The 12,836-nt window shown below is 43.8% G+C and overlaps 1 protein-coding gene across 1 annotated transcript in view; it reads right to left on the bottom strand.

The window, feature by feature from the left end:
- LOC146181687 (ATP-binding cassette sub-family G member 8) overlaps positions 1 to 12,836 on the bottom strand; it is a 266,465-nt gene that overhangs the window by 21,925 nt on the left and 231,704 nt on the right. Inside the window, exon 2 of the mRNA XM_084576680.1 lies at positions 432 to 608. The gene's annotated coding sequence lies outside the window, so the exon portion shown is untranslated. The remainder of the gene's footprint in view (positions 1 to 431; positions 609 to 12,836) is intronic.

The raw sequence follows: 12,836 nt of genomic DNA, 5'->3' as shown, positions 1-12,836 counted from the left end.
CATCGGTTTTAACGCCGCAAAGGGGCAGGGAATTGAGATGTCATCGTGGGCGCTGGACCTGCAGTAATTTCAAGCTTTTGTTCCAGCCTGAGCTTTTGCAGCACTTATAGTGCCAGGAGTGTCACTGGCGTCTATGGGAAACGACTCGCGGATTCTGTGTTGGTCAGAGATGCAAGGATAAGAAAGAAAATGTAAGGGAGATAAAATAGGCAATGCACGGTTAGCAGCTGTACTCATTGGAGGGGATAAAGAGAGAGAAAAGAAAGAAGTAAATAAATTGTTGTCTCAATGGAACGGCCTGGTGTCGTGTTGACTGATTCTTCGTGGTCCCTATGATGAGCACACACACTCTGTGTCTATATACGGAAAAGCGATGAAGCTTGCAGTTCGCAAATATTTAAGCAGTGCTTCTTTGAGTAGGGAGGACATACCGGGTGAGGAGCAACGGGAGATTGTTCCTGTAGCGGGGGCGGGTCCGCTGTGGTGGCTGGGAAGAGTGGGTCCTGTTGCTCAAACGCCTCCGGCGGAGGGTGGTACCGGTGCTGCTCGAGCTCACCGGGTGCCAAGCTCCGCGCTCCACGACTCGACGGCCGGCTGTATGGCAGGGCCTGCAAAGTAGGGTAAGCAAGACATGGTGAGGACAAACAGCAGAATCCACAGCAGGCACAAGAGTCACAGTGTATATATAACGAAGACACGATATACTATCGCATTGGCAAGTTTATGGGAAGCGGCTCCACGAAGACAAATTACGTTTCCGCTGTCAGGAAGACAGTTTCCAGGAAACATTCTAAGCGTGAAAAAGTATCCATGCTCCAGATGTGGGACGAATTCCAGCTGACCAAATAAGGAGAAAATGCAGAGATACCATTTTTGAATAATCAAGTACTAATATTGTTTTGTCGGTTAGTCTGCATTTTCAAATGGTATACATGCACGTACGTAGAAAGGATGAAAAAATACATACATTAGGACCTACATCAGCATGTATGTGAAAGTTTAACAAATTTCCACCTGCCAGTGGAGGACGTAAAGGGAATTTAAGAACTGGTGCTTTTTAGTCAGAAATTTCAGGGCCCACATGTTCTGCGCATTTCATCGGCGTCAAAATGCGGTGTATTGGGAAGTCGTCAAATCCACCCCATGTGGATTGCAGGTTTAGCGATTTGTGTTTAGGCAATCATAGTGATGTCTTCGGATACCTCTGTAAAGATGAAAGAGTGTAGATACTAAAAATAATACGGGCGAATTGCCAATTATCATTTTTCTAACAGCAGCTGACAATCCCGACTTTGTTAATGCTGTCAGTAGCTATGTGGAAGTTTTTTTTTTTTTTTCCTTCAAAAATCAACAATGAACAATTACGTTTTGCATATTTTTAACTCTAATAATCAAGAACCTTGTAAAATAAGTGCTACGAAGAGAAAGGCTTCTGAAACACTTGAAAAGTGATGTCCTTATTCCTGCTAAGTTAGGCTAAACCTGCTTTATTTTATTGGAATAATTTAAAGAAGCCAAATTCAGCTTTCCCCTGTATAAGTACGGCTTCGGATCTTCGACCAATAACTAATAATCTACGCGGTTTTGAGTGCTATTTTCATACACTTCAAATATCTGCCAGTGTCGCAAGGACAGTTTTCGCCATGGGAGACAGATGAGGCTTTAAATTAGTTCTCGATGAAAAACATATTGTATACGCTTTAGACTAAGTAGACCGCGGAACCATCGACACCAAGTGCTTTAGCAGAAACTCACTCGCCTTTTTCCCTTCCGTTTCGCTGCGCAAGTACTTACTGAAGCATGTTCACGTCATTACAACACTATTTCCGTTGTATTAATATTTGCGAGAAAACCGACTTAGAATATAGACGGGGCGTTTTCACATACCAATGTACAGCGTGTGTGTCTCAATAACGCAGAGTCTTTAAGTTGCACATCTGACACTTCAAGGCTGGCGGGAAAAACCTTCTTAGAACTTGAAGCTAATGCTAAACATTCCTTGTTCCTTATTTTCGACTTGTGTTTGCATGTTCCACATATATAGTTCCTAACATCTTTAATTCGTTACGCGCTTAGGATGGGCGTAGTTTTGAGTGTTGGAATATTCCCTTGCGTATGAGAGGAGCACGCAAATGCCTCTGGTTTCTAGAACGCTGCTTGCTTTTGTGCAAGGATCAACACAACCCCAAAGTTTACCCGGCGTAAACTGTATGCACAAAAAGCGAGAAGCGTCAACCGCAAATAATGTCATTTAACAGGCAAATTAATAAAATCGAAGCGGGGTTAATTACACCTATTTCAGTGAAGGCAGATGTCAGCTATGTTTTTGTTTGGCCAGAAAAATAAATACGTGATTTACTTCCTCGAATCAATTGGCTTGCCATGGACGTGCCACATAAGACACATGAGTTCGCGAGTTGCAGGCGAACCCCTGTAGGCCGAAATGAGAATGTCGCAGGGCACTTCACTAAAGGTCACAGAAAACATCGAAGTGACATTCGAATTGGTCGCACATGTCTTACAATCAAAGTCTAGCGCTTACTCAATACGTATCCTTTAGGCAGGCAGAGAGCCTGCGAGAAAATATGAATACTGTTTGTGACAACGTAAAATGTGATTAGCTCAGAAATAGCAACCTAACGTACGTGCGCGCTATTTGAAGAGCTGCAAGAGACCGCCGACTCTGCCTGCGTCCCCGCCAATTCACGAGATGGCGCCACCGGTACACAGTGTTTGAGAAAAGTAGAGGTGCCCAGCCGGCCGCTGTTTTAAGTCAGCGCGCACTTTCTCCGCTGGCCACTCACCTCTTCTAAGCTCGCTCTTTCATAGCGTCTCATTGCTCCGGGTTAATACATTTTTTTTTCCACGAGCTGTTGTTTCCCTTCATGGTCATTACTAACACCCTGGGTCAAACCATTCCCTTCAGTCGTTCTAACTTTCTTTTTCTCCTATCTTTATGCATTCGTGCAGTGGATTAAGGTATAAATGCCTTCAAGGTGTCATTTTTTTATTAATACATATATGTTCTGTGTGTCGTCGTCAGAAATATAGTTCATGAGTTGCCAGAATATGGGATAATACAAAATAAAGAAAACATGCGCAAAGGCGGGCTGGGCTTGCCAGAAAGACCGCTCGCGCGTAAGGAGCGCAATTCTCTCCAATAAACCTGGAGTTGTATTATTTTTATAGGCAAATAAATATTTTGGATGCAGAAAATGCGGCCCCCTTTCCACTCCTCATACCTCATTTCTTAACCACTGTCTCCAAAAGCTTTTCTCGAGTTCGATCGACACTCTCTAAATGCTTTATTAAGTGGTAATTAATTAGTTCTTATAAACAGCTACTGCGGCCAAGGCGTCGGTGTAAGTTGTGCACTAAATAAAATAAGAAACGGCAGATGATATTCACGCGGCATACACGCGTGACCGTTAATGACGCTGACATTAGCTCTTATTTGTGAATAAATCGCAGTGTGTTCGGCTCCTATATGAGCCTTGCATGATAGGAGCGGCCTCAGTTGGCGCTTCCTTCTTAGTCGATCATGTCACGTGGTCGCATGACGTCATGCAACCAGTCGACAAATCGGTGACAGTCCATGGCACCTGCCAGCTACCAGCGGCCAGAAGTTATGCTTGGGATTTTTAGAGGCTGTGAGGCTTCGAACTGTTGACGTCGATGCTCTCGGAGAATATTTCTTTTCCCGACGTGGAGCTACTAACCCTCACACGCTAAAATAATGATTCGTCTAGGCGATGGTGGAGGAGAATAGCTGAGAGAAGTGGACGCCTTAATCTAGTAATATTTTCAGGTCGAGTCCACCAGCGATGCAATGTTGAGAAGTTCATTTTTTTATGTAAGGAGCACCTTGGGCCTCTGGCTTCTAAAGCGATGCTTTCACCTTTATTTTTTCATCAGAATGATCAGAAAACCAGAAAACGAAAATTTCCCTAAAACTTATGTGAAATAAAGGCGATGAATGAATTGCAATAGAAGTCATTTAATAAGCAGAATAATAAAGTGAAAACGCGTCTCCTTTCACTTGTTTAATTAAAGACATTCCGGATACTGTTTGTTCACCAGGGTTATTTGCTTGGTACGGACGTCCCACGTGAGACTACTGTTCCTCAAAAGTTTCTTCATTTTTTCGCTGGTAAAATTTGCCCGCATTTTATTCCGCCAGGGAGCATCGTATATATAAACTGGTTTTGTAACCCCTCCGTCTATAGTTTTCCCCCTATGTCCACTTAAACTAGCCGTTACCGCGAAGGACATTTCTTGAACGCCATTATGCATGCGGAACTACACTGGGCGCAGGAAACAACAGTCACAATACTCGGAGAAAAAGCAGTTCTGGCATGACTAACGCTTGTGATGTCTTCTTTCTATTCTTCGTTCTTATGGTCTCGCGTTAGTAGCGCTAGTAATATATTCCTTGAAATATCGCTCTTGGACGTACTTGTTCAAGAAAACCATTGGTCCTTAGGAATGCGCAATCGCTGTCGTAATGAGCGCTCATCTGAAATAGATTCTGCCGGCAGCTCGCTCTTTTCTCTTTTATGCCTTCAGAAATGACGCAGTCTAACACGAATGACGTCAGTGCGGTCGTTGTATTTACTCACGCTTATTGGTACTGCGAGGCACCGAACTGAGAGGCAATAAAAGAGAGTTATGAGTGCCTGGGATCAAAAGAAAGGCTACAACGCATCCGAGGGATGATGAAGTAAAGACAAATGATGAAAAGAAATTGAAACGGATAAGAATTAATATGCGAAGGAGAAGGTTAATGGTTTCACGAATAAAATAGTACGTTCCCTAAGAATAAATGAGCTTCGAAGAAGAAACATAGCTAAGGCAAGAAACTAGGATTAGTTTTTTGTCAGTGCATCAAGCCGGGCTAGTTTGTATTCTCATTATTACAAAATCAGCGTGAAAAAAAGCGGGGAGAAGGGCTAAAAACTGGTGCTCACTCGTCTCTTCTATCCTGTCGGCCATTTTTTTTTGCGCTAATGTTACGTTCATTAGCTTGGGCTTGACTAAGCAACATAAAATGCCCACAATATCTGAGACAAGATTGTGTAAGTTTGTTGTTAATTATTCGATAACCCAATATGCGACAAGACGTTGTCTTACGCAAAAAGAACTGCTATTTGAACACAGACAATCAGAGTAATGAGAAAAACAAAATTAATTTTATAAAGTAGTCACAAACTACGCAGAACAAATATTTAGGGGAATCCCCCAAGGTGGAGTAAGTTTGTAATACGGGAGTAATTACTCCCTTACTACAAACTACGTAGAAAAATAAAAATAAGCAAAAATTGCAGGAGCGCAAAACATGTCCTTGTTTTCCCCACAAGCGCACATTCCAAGACATATATGCAGAGAACATCTTCCATGTGTGAGTAATCATGAGAGGTAACTGCAAAACTTTTCGATCCAAGCAAATGTAAGTGCTTTCCTGTTGCTACGACAACGGTTTGATTCTTCATCGAGTACAACTTCATTCAGTGAATGAAACATTAAAACGAACTCCGCTCTGATTGCAAATTTTAATAACGAACGTCTGCTTATAAGAATTGTTTTACAAAAAGTAGTGCCATCCCGGAGCTTAGAAATGGACGCAATAAAAGGACAAAATACGGATCAAAAAGGAGAAACTGTTCAGTAAAGCATCCCGAGAACAAGGGCTGTATGAGGCGAAATCATTGGACCTCCAGTGACACATTATGCCATCCTTTTCACTCCATCTACGCATTCACACATTCAGTAACTCAAGACTGGCTGCGGACTTTAATAATGCACCCACTACAGCGAAATGTGCAAAAAAAAAAAAGGCACCGCTAAAACAAAGACATTGGATATATTCCGGTATAGTAAAACTAGTTGATGTCAAGAGCACAGCTGGGACACGAAGCGTGTTAGGCCAGCCTTTTCTCGTGCGGGCACAGAGTGTAAAAAGAGAATAATAGCATGGTACGACAAAAATCTTTCCTGAGTATTACGATCGAGGTATGTATGTATTCAGAGACAATTTTTGATTGACTATTGATTTTCATCGTCTTCTATATTGCTCATTTTTTGTTTTGTATTTTCCACTCCTGTTACAGCCCCTTATGGTGGCTGACAGTGTTAATAAATGAAATGAAATGAAATGTACTGGATATCAGGGAGAAATATTTTTTTAGCCTTTGAAATTACTGGAGCAGTTACGTACAGTTAGAATACGGAAAACCTGAGCGTAATTTCAACGTAAATGACATGGTGCTTTTCAGGACAAAAGTTTTTCTTATCGTTTCATATTACTTGCCTAATCCCGCGCCAAATACGCGTGATTGGTGTTGCGAGCATTTTTCAAAGTGTACAAACGTTTTCTGTGGCCCAGGACACAATATTTGCGTAGATGCCGGCCGTATTTAATGCAAACGCTTTCATTTAAAGTCTCACATTCATTCATTCATTCATTCATTCATTCATTCATTCATTCATTCATTCATTCATTCATTCATTCATTCATTCATTCATTCATTCATTCATTCATTCATTCATTCATATCCGCTGACCATGTATAGAGGGCAAAATTTTAAAGTCTTGGTCTGAATCCACTTCTGAAAGAAAAAAAACTATTCGAATCGTGTTTATCTTCTAGTTCGGTCCGCTACCACCATTTACCATTATGCTGACTGCTTTGCAACCCATACCAATTGTCAGGGGCTATATTAGCGGCTTCATGAATATCTCTTCAAGGTTTAGCGCAGTTGTATGCGTTTCTTCGTATTTTTGTTTTCGTCTGCAAGAGTTGCGGTTCCATGACGACGCAAACCAATTATCCCAGCAGCGTATACCCTGCCCAAATAGGCGAGTATGTTCTTTCGAAACACATCTTCTTGTGCATTTTTTACCCATTCCTCCAGTCCAAATTGGCAGCATAGAGCGTATATATAATCAAATTATTCTCACGACTGACGTCTAACTTAATCTTATCGGAGAACAGGCGCCTGTGATCACGAGAGTCAATATCAGATGAAAAAAGAAGCAATGATAATAGGCAATAAATATACAGTCAAAAGATAGATGAGCCCAGGCATCGAAAACTAAACTAACCATCTGAGGCATGGGTCTTATACAACACATGAAAGCTAACAATATCAGCATGACGAAGTGAATAACTGGACGTCCAGGGGGGCAGGGAAAATCAACAGACGACGTTGATCTACAAACTGCAAATGAAAAGAGGAAGTTACCGAAAAAAAAATACTAGAAGATATGGCTGGTCGATATAATTGCTTGTAACGACCAAATGTCCGTTCGATGGAACTTCGATGCCTGAAGTTAACGGCGGGGAGTACGACCGAAACAAGCGGAACAATCCAGTAAATAGAGGGGAAACAAGCTAGACGGACGAAGGAGTCGAGGGCCTCGAGTAATGTCCACTCGGAATGGCAGGGAGCGACGCAAGACTGAATCGGGGATTCATTTATTTCTGGAAGCGGCTGAGCAAACGATGAGGTTCTGCAAGGATCTGAGTGAAATAAAGAAAAAAAAGTAATTGCGAGCAAAAGCTGGGAAAACATACGAACAGCAAAAGCCTGCGTCTTCGTCGTAATCAGGCTTAAGTGAAGCAAGAGCCGAACGACAAATACCGCTTAATGAGGGACGGCATGCAGTGCGGTTATAGCGGCGAAGGAAGCGCAAGAAATGAAGGAAACTTCGCCGCTCACGAAGCACTGAACAATATAGAGTGCAAGGCGGTGAACGGACGCGGTTCATGCAAGCAAATCGAACATTCAAGCCTCGTCAAAGAATTAGCTAGTCCGTAACTATAGTCCAGGTCCTCTTCTGTGACACATGTGGACATTTCCACTGTCGTCACTGCTGCGACTGTCAGCAGCCTATTGATCTTAGCTGCAGGACTATCGGTGCTTGCAGCTATTTCCGATGACAGTCTTTTCTTGACGGCTTCCTTCGAACGGTGCCCAAATGAAAATTGGTCATTTAATTAGGCTTAGTTTTTTGCATATTGACAAAGGAGCGAACCTCATTTTTTGTTTCTCTTATTGATCCCTCGCTGCTTAGGAGGCTTTGTAGCGCACGCAAATAACCTCGAGGACAACGTCAGACGTACATATACGTTAGGTATATCAGGCACTACTCATTACATATAATAAATGATGTTCACCTGTTACGTGCCGTCATTCTAAGATGAAGTGATAAGCAATACGCTGTTTAGTGACACAAGCGTTCTAGTTTCACCGCAAAATCCCCGGAATTTGTTCATTCTCAATGCCACACAGGTGCTGTACGAAGCGTGGAGGCAGAGGTAAAGGGCAGTTTCAAAACACCTTCCAGGCTCAAAAACGCCAAAGGCATTTAGGAAACAATGTTGCAGACCGAGACAAAAAAAAAAAAAAAAAGAAGAAGCCGAAGTTCAACACCACAATGTAGAGAACAAACGGAAACACAAGGGGAATTTCAAGGCAAAGAGTTAACGATTTTACGGCCGGCGAAACATGGAGACATCGAGTGAGACCCGGAAATGAACATTTGTAGCGTCATTCGTGCGCGCTCTCCAGGCTTCTGGATAGCGCTGCAAGGATCCCAAGGATCGATGGTGGAGTAGGACCTTGTAAGGGTGATGCTTCCACTCCAGCTCAGAACAGTGCACGCGCTGTGTGCTGGGAGAGGGAGCAAAGAAAAAGGACCTTGGCTCTCCTCGCATCGTTGCACAAAACGCGCAGCTCAATGAAGCGCAGAAGAACGCGAAGGACGAAGACTCCAAGGGGAGAGCGGACTCGTACTCAGACGTGGCTGGGGTGGGATAGAAGGGGGGGGGGGCGGTACCGGAACGAACTGAGCCAGCACGAACAACGACCCAGAGGCGCCACCACCACAAGGCCAAGACAGCGGTACGACGGAAACAGAGAAGCTATATTCGCACACACGCGATGAAAAAGCATGGGGTAAATAAGGTGGTGCTCTTCTGAGCTGTGTGTTTGGTGGTGCACTGCGACGAAGCAGCTAGCTGAGGCGGAAGAGTGCTGAGATGTGATCCCGAATATAGCTCCCGAAAGTTTCTTCCGGAGGATGCCGGAAGATAGGCTGAGTGCATTTGTCTTGTTGCCGCGGTTGGAGGCGGCGAAAGAAGGCACGATGCAACAGCTCTGATGAGAGAAAGACCGTCATCTTCACGGTGCTTGCGTATATACTCGTGGAAGAATTACAGATTAGTCCATTCCACTTCAATTAGTCATTCGCAAGGCGGTGCCAGTGTGCCTCTAACAAGAATCCTCTTTCTCTGCCTACTCGGCTGTTTGCCGCCCCCTGATACTTGCCTCTTTCCCCAGAATACTCCAAAAGGCCTCGGATTTTCGACACAAGGGAAATTAGTGCACACTAGATCACACTGGGTGAAAAGTGGCGGACGTGCTCTCTGTTCTCAGGAGGCACCGAGCCAACAAGGGCGATAGAATATTGATCCAAGAGGCTTTTCGAAATCCTCGCAAAAGAGATCTCTCATTGCGAAAAGCTACAACATTTTATATGAACAACACGGGGGCTCCGGAGCTTGTGTCAGGCGTAAGAGAACAGAAGTGGTAGCGATGGGAAACAGGCTCAGAGACAGAGCGCTGAAGCTGTGGAATTTGTGAGTGTCTCTAAGGCTTGCGTGCAGAAAGAGGTACTGACGTTGCGGTAGTTGAGGGGAGGTAAGAAGTAAAAATAAAACTACACGACTGCAATGCGTGAATCTGACGCCGTTACAGAACAAAGCCTGCGTTCAGCAACACGGCCGTCATAATCTATGCATGGATTACAGCAATTTTTTCTTATACCGCTCTCAAATTACTGCTACACATTCTCTGTTGATGGTTGGTTTGGTTTGTGGGGTTTAAGGTCCCAAAGCGACTCAGGCTATGAGAGACGCCGTAGTGGAGGACTCCGGAAATTTCAACCACCTGGGGTTCTTTAACGTGCACTGACATCGCACAGCACATTTCAGAGAAGCTAGCAGAAGGTACAGTCAAAAATTAGAAAATAAAAACTTTGTTTAGTCGTTGTGAACTGCAAAGTGTTGCTTTGAACGATCGTTTAAAATTTTATATTTAATAATTAGTAATTGGTTCATAGGAAGGGAAGGGCGCAGTATCTGTCACACTTGTTTCTGCGGACACCTGAACCGCGCCATAAGGGAAGGGAGGAAGGTGGCAGTGAAAGTGGAAAGAGAGGAAAAGGAAACGTAGTGAAGGGCTACGGAGTAATTTCGACCACCTGGGGTTCTGCTGACATCGCACAACACACGGACGCCACCCCGTTTCGCCTCCATCGAAACGCAGCCGCCGCGGTCGGGTTCGAACCCAGGCACTCCGGCTCAGTAGTCAGCGTCTTAACACTGCACCACCCTGGCGCAGAATTGGAATACGAGCGCTCCACAAAACAAACAAAAGGTAAGAAATTCAGTGCTAACTTGAGTCGCATGCAGCCATCATTTACTTGTAAACGCTCTCGAGCGCAAATCCTCTTTCAGTCATTTTCTTGGCTTCTAGAGACATGCCATTCGGCGCTCCTGTCCACCCACCGCAGCAACAAGGAAAGAGCAATAACATTGTCCCTGAACCTTGCCGCCAGTGACCTTGCAAGTGACCTCCAGAGGCAATCGGTGCGTACTCGAACAAAAGATCTTCGAACGCTCTCCTGCACGCTTCGCTCACTCAGTCGTCGCGTGCGTTCCGCAACAATGCAACCAGCTCACTTTGGGACGCCCAACGAGTCCTTCACTCCCCCGCACGTACCGACTGAACACGAGTTTAGGCTCCATGCTTTATCGATCGTCATGGCACCGCGATTAATCCCTTTTCAATGAGGCATCTGCCAGTCGGCCGCAATTTCAAACTAAACCATTAATCGCGAAGTCACGAGAACCAGCCAACGCCGTTAACTGGGTTATTGCATTCTTAACGAGTAATTAGCCACAGCGTTTTTGAGTTGCATTAGACCGCAGTTTTCGAGTTTTTCTGCGCAGTGTTTCGACGGTTATAGGAGACGAACCAGAACTGCAGTCCCGTGCTCACTCTATGCGGGTTAACACGGTACCTGTGCGTCCCCCGCTAGAGAAGGAAAAGTTGTGAACTACAGGACACCGAGATCAGGTACCGTAGTCTCCCTCCCTCGATATCTGCGGGGGCACGCGGCAAATGGGAACTTTCGACCTCACGGCCCGCACCTCCGCCAGACCTCCGGCCGCAATGCATGGGAAGGTCGAGTGCGGGGGCACGTTTGCAAGGCTCGAAGCATTGTCTCGACGGTGGTCTGGTCGTTTCGAACATGAACCCCGTCACTGACCTCCTCGACGACCATAGTCTGTACTGAAAATGCGGTGAAGGCTGAACAACGACGTGGAGTTCATACGGGCGCCGTAACATTTTGAAGGCAGGGGCGCAGGTCGGTGCTCCTTGCACTTAAATATATGAAGCACGTATGAAGCCCACAGAAAGAGCGTATAACGCCTTTCCGTGGTAAACCTGCGTTAAATGCCACATATGGGATATATATATATATATATATATATATATATATATATATATATATATATATATATATATATATATATATTAAGGGAAAATGAGGGTGCTCGTTATAATACATAAAGGAAAGAAGCCAACAGTTGGCGAGGCAAAGGAAATCATTGGGGATGGTACTTTAGGTCTTTTTCTTTTTTTTTTCTTTAATGTTTGCTTAGATAATCACAGAAGTTAGTAATGTAATCTGTTTAGGGGAAAGATAATTAAACACAAAGTAGAAGAAAAAACAACGTGCCGATGGTGGGAACCGAACTCACGACCTCCGGGAAACGATATTCGGAGGTCGTGGGTTCGGTTCCCACCATCGGCACGTTGTTTTTTCTTCTACTTTGTGTTTAATCATCTTTCCCCTAAACAGATTACATTACTAACTTCTGTGATTATCTAAGCAAACATTAAAGAAAAAAAAAAGAAAAAAACCTAAAGTACCATCCCCAACGCTTTCCTTGGCCTCGCCGACTGTTGGCTTCTTTCCTTTATATATATATATATATATATATATATATATATATATATATATATATATATATATCCATAAACCAATGAACCAACTTTGTTTACTTACCAATCATGTAATAGATTAATCAACAAATCAATTACTGAAACAAAATAACTAAGGATTAAATAATTCAAGAAATCAATCAATGCATATCGAGAAATTAATCGGCAACTTTCCAAGGGCATTAAAAAGTTAGATTGATGGCAAACCGATGTTATTTTTGTTTGCTCGCGTTTGGCACCCTGCCCCGTTTTTACACAATGTATTGTTTCTTTCTAGTCAATTCTCTTTTATTTTTTCTTCAGTCAACTGTTGCCCCGGTACGCGTACACATGTCGCATTTGTACTTTTATGCAATGACTTGAGGCGTTCGAGAGGTCGTAGATGGGAAGAAATGTTAATGAGATCCATTCACCATACGCTAGACCCCGGCAGATCTAACACTAATACCGGTCGTTAATCTTCTTAAAGTGATAACTCTATAGGAAACCCATTCCGACCAAAACATTCACCGCTTCGAAACCATTCACCTGCTACCAAATCATCGTGATGCCCTGGTGAAATTGGTCCATAAGCGACATGTCGATTGCAGCACATTGTACACTCGCCTTTTATGCGACTTTCAAAAACGCATCACCTCAGTGGCCTAAGCGCTATTAGAAGTCCGACAGCTCTCAACATGGGCCCACACAGCCAGATTTTCGAAAAACATGTAAGATCTGAGGCACTCGTCCAAATCAGCTTCTTACTCCAGCAACCAAACA

This window comes from Amblyomma maculatum, chromosome 8, assembly GCF_055883805.1.
Source record: "Amblyomma maculatum isolate TAMU_Amacu chromosome 8, ASM5588380v1, whole genome shotgun sequence".
NCBI lineage: Eukaryota > Metazoa > Arthropoda > Arachnida > Ixodida > Ixodidae > Amblyomma > Amblyomma maculatum.
Note: the sequence above shows the minus strand (reverse complement) of the source record. Positions and strands in the feature narration are given on the sequence as shown.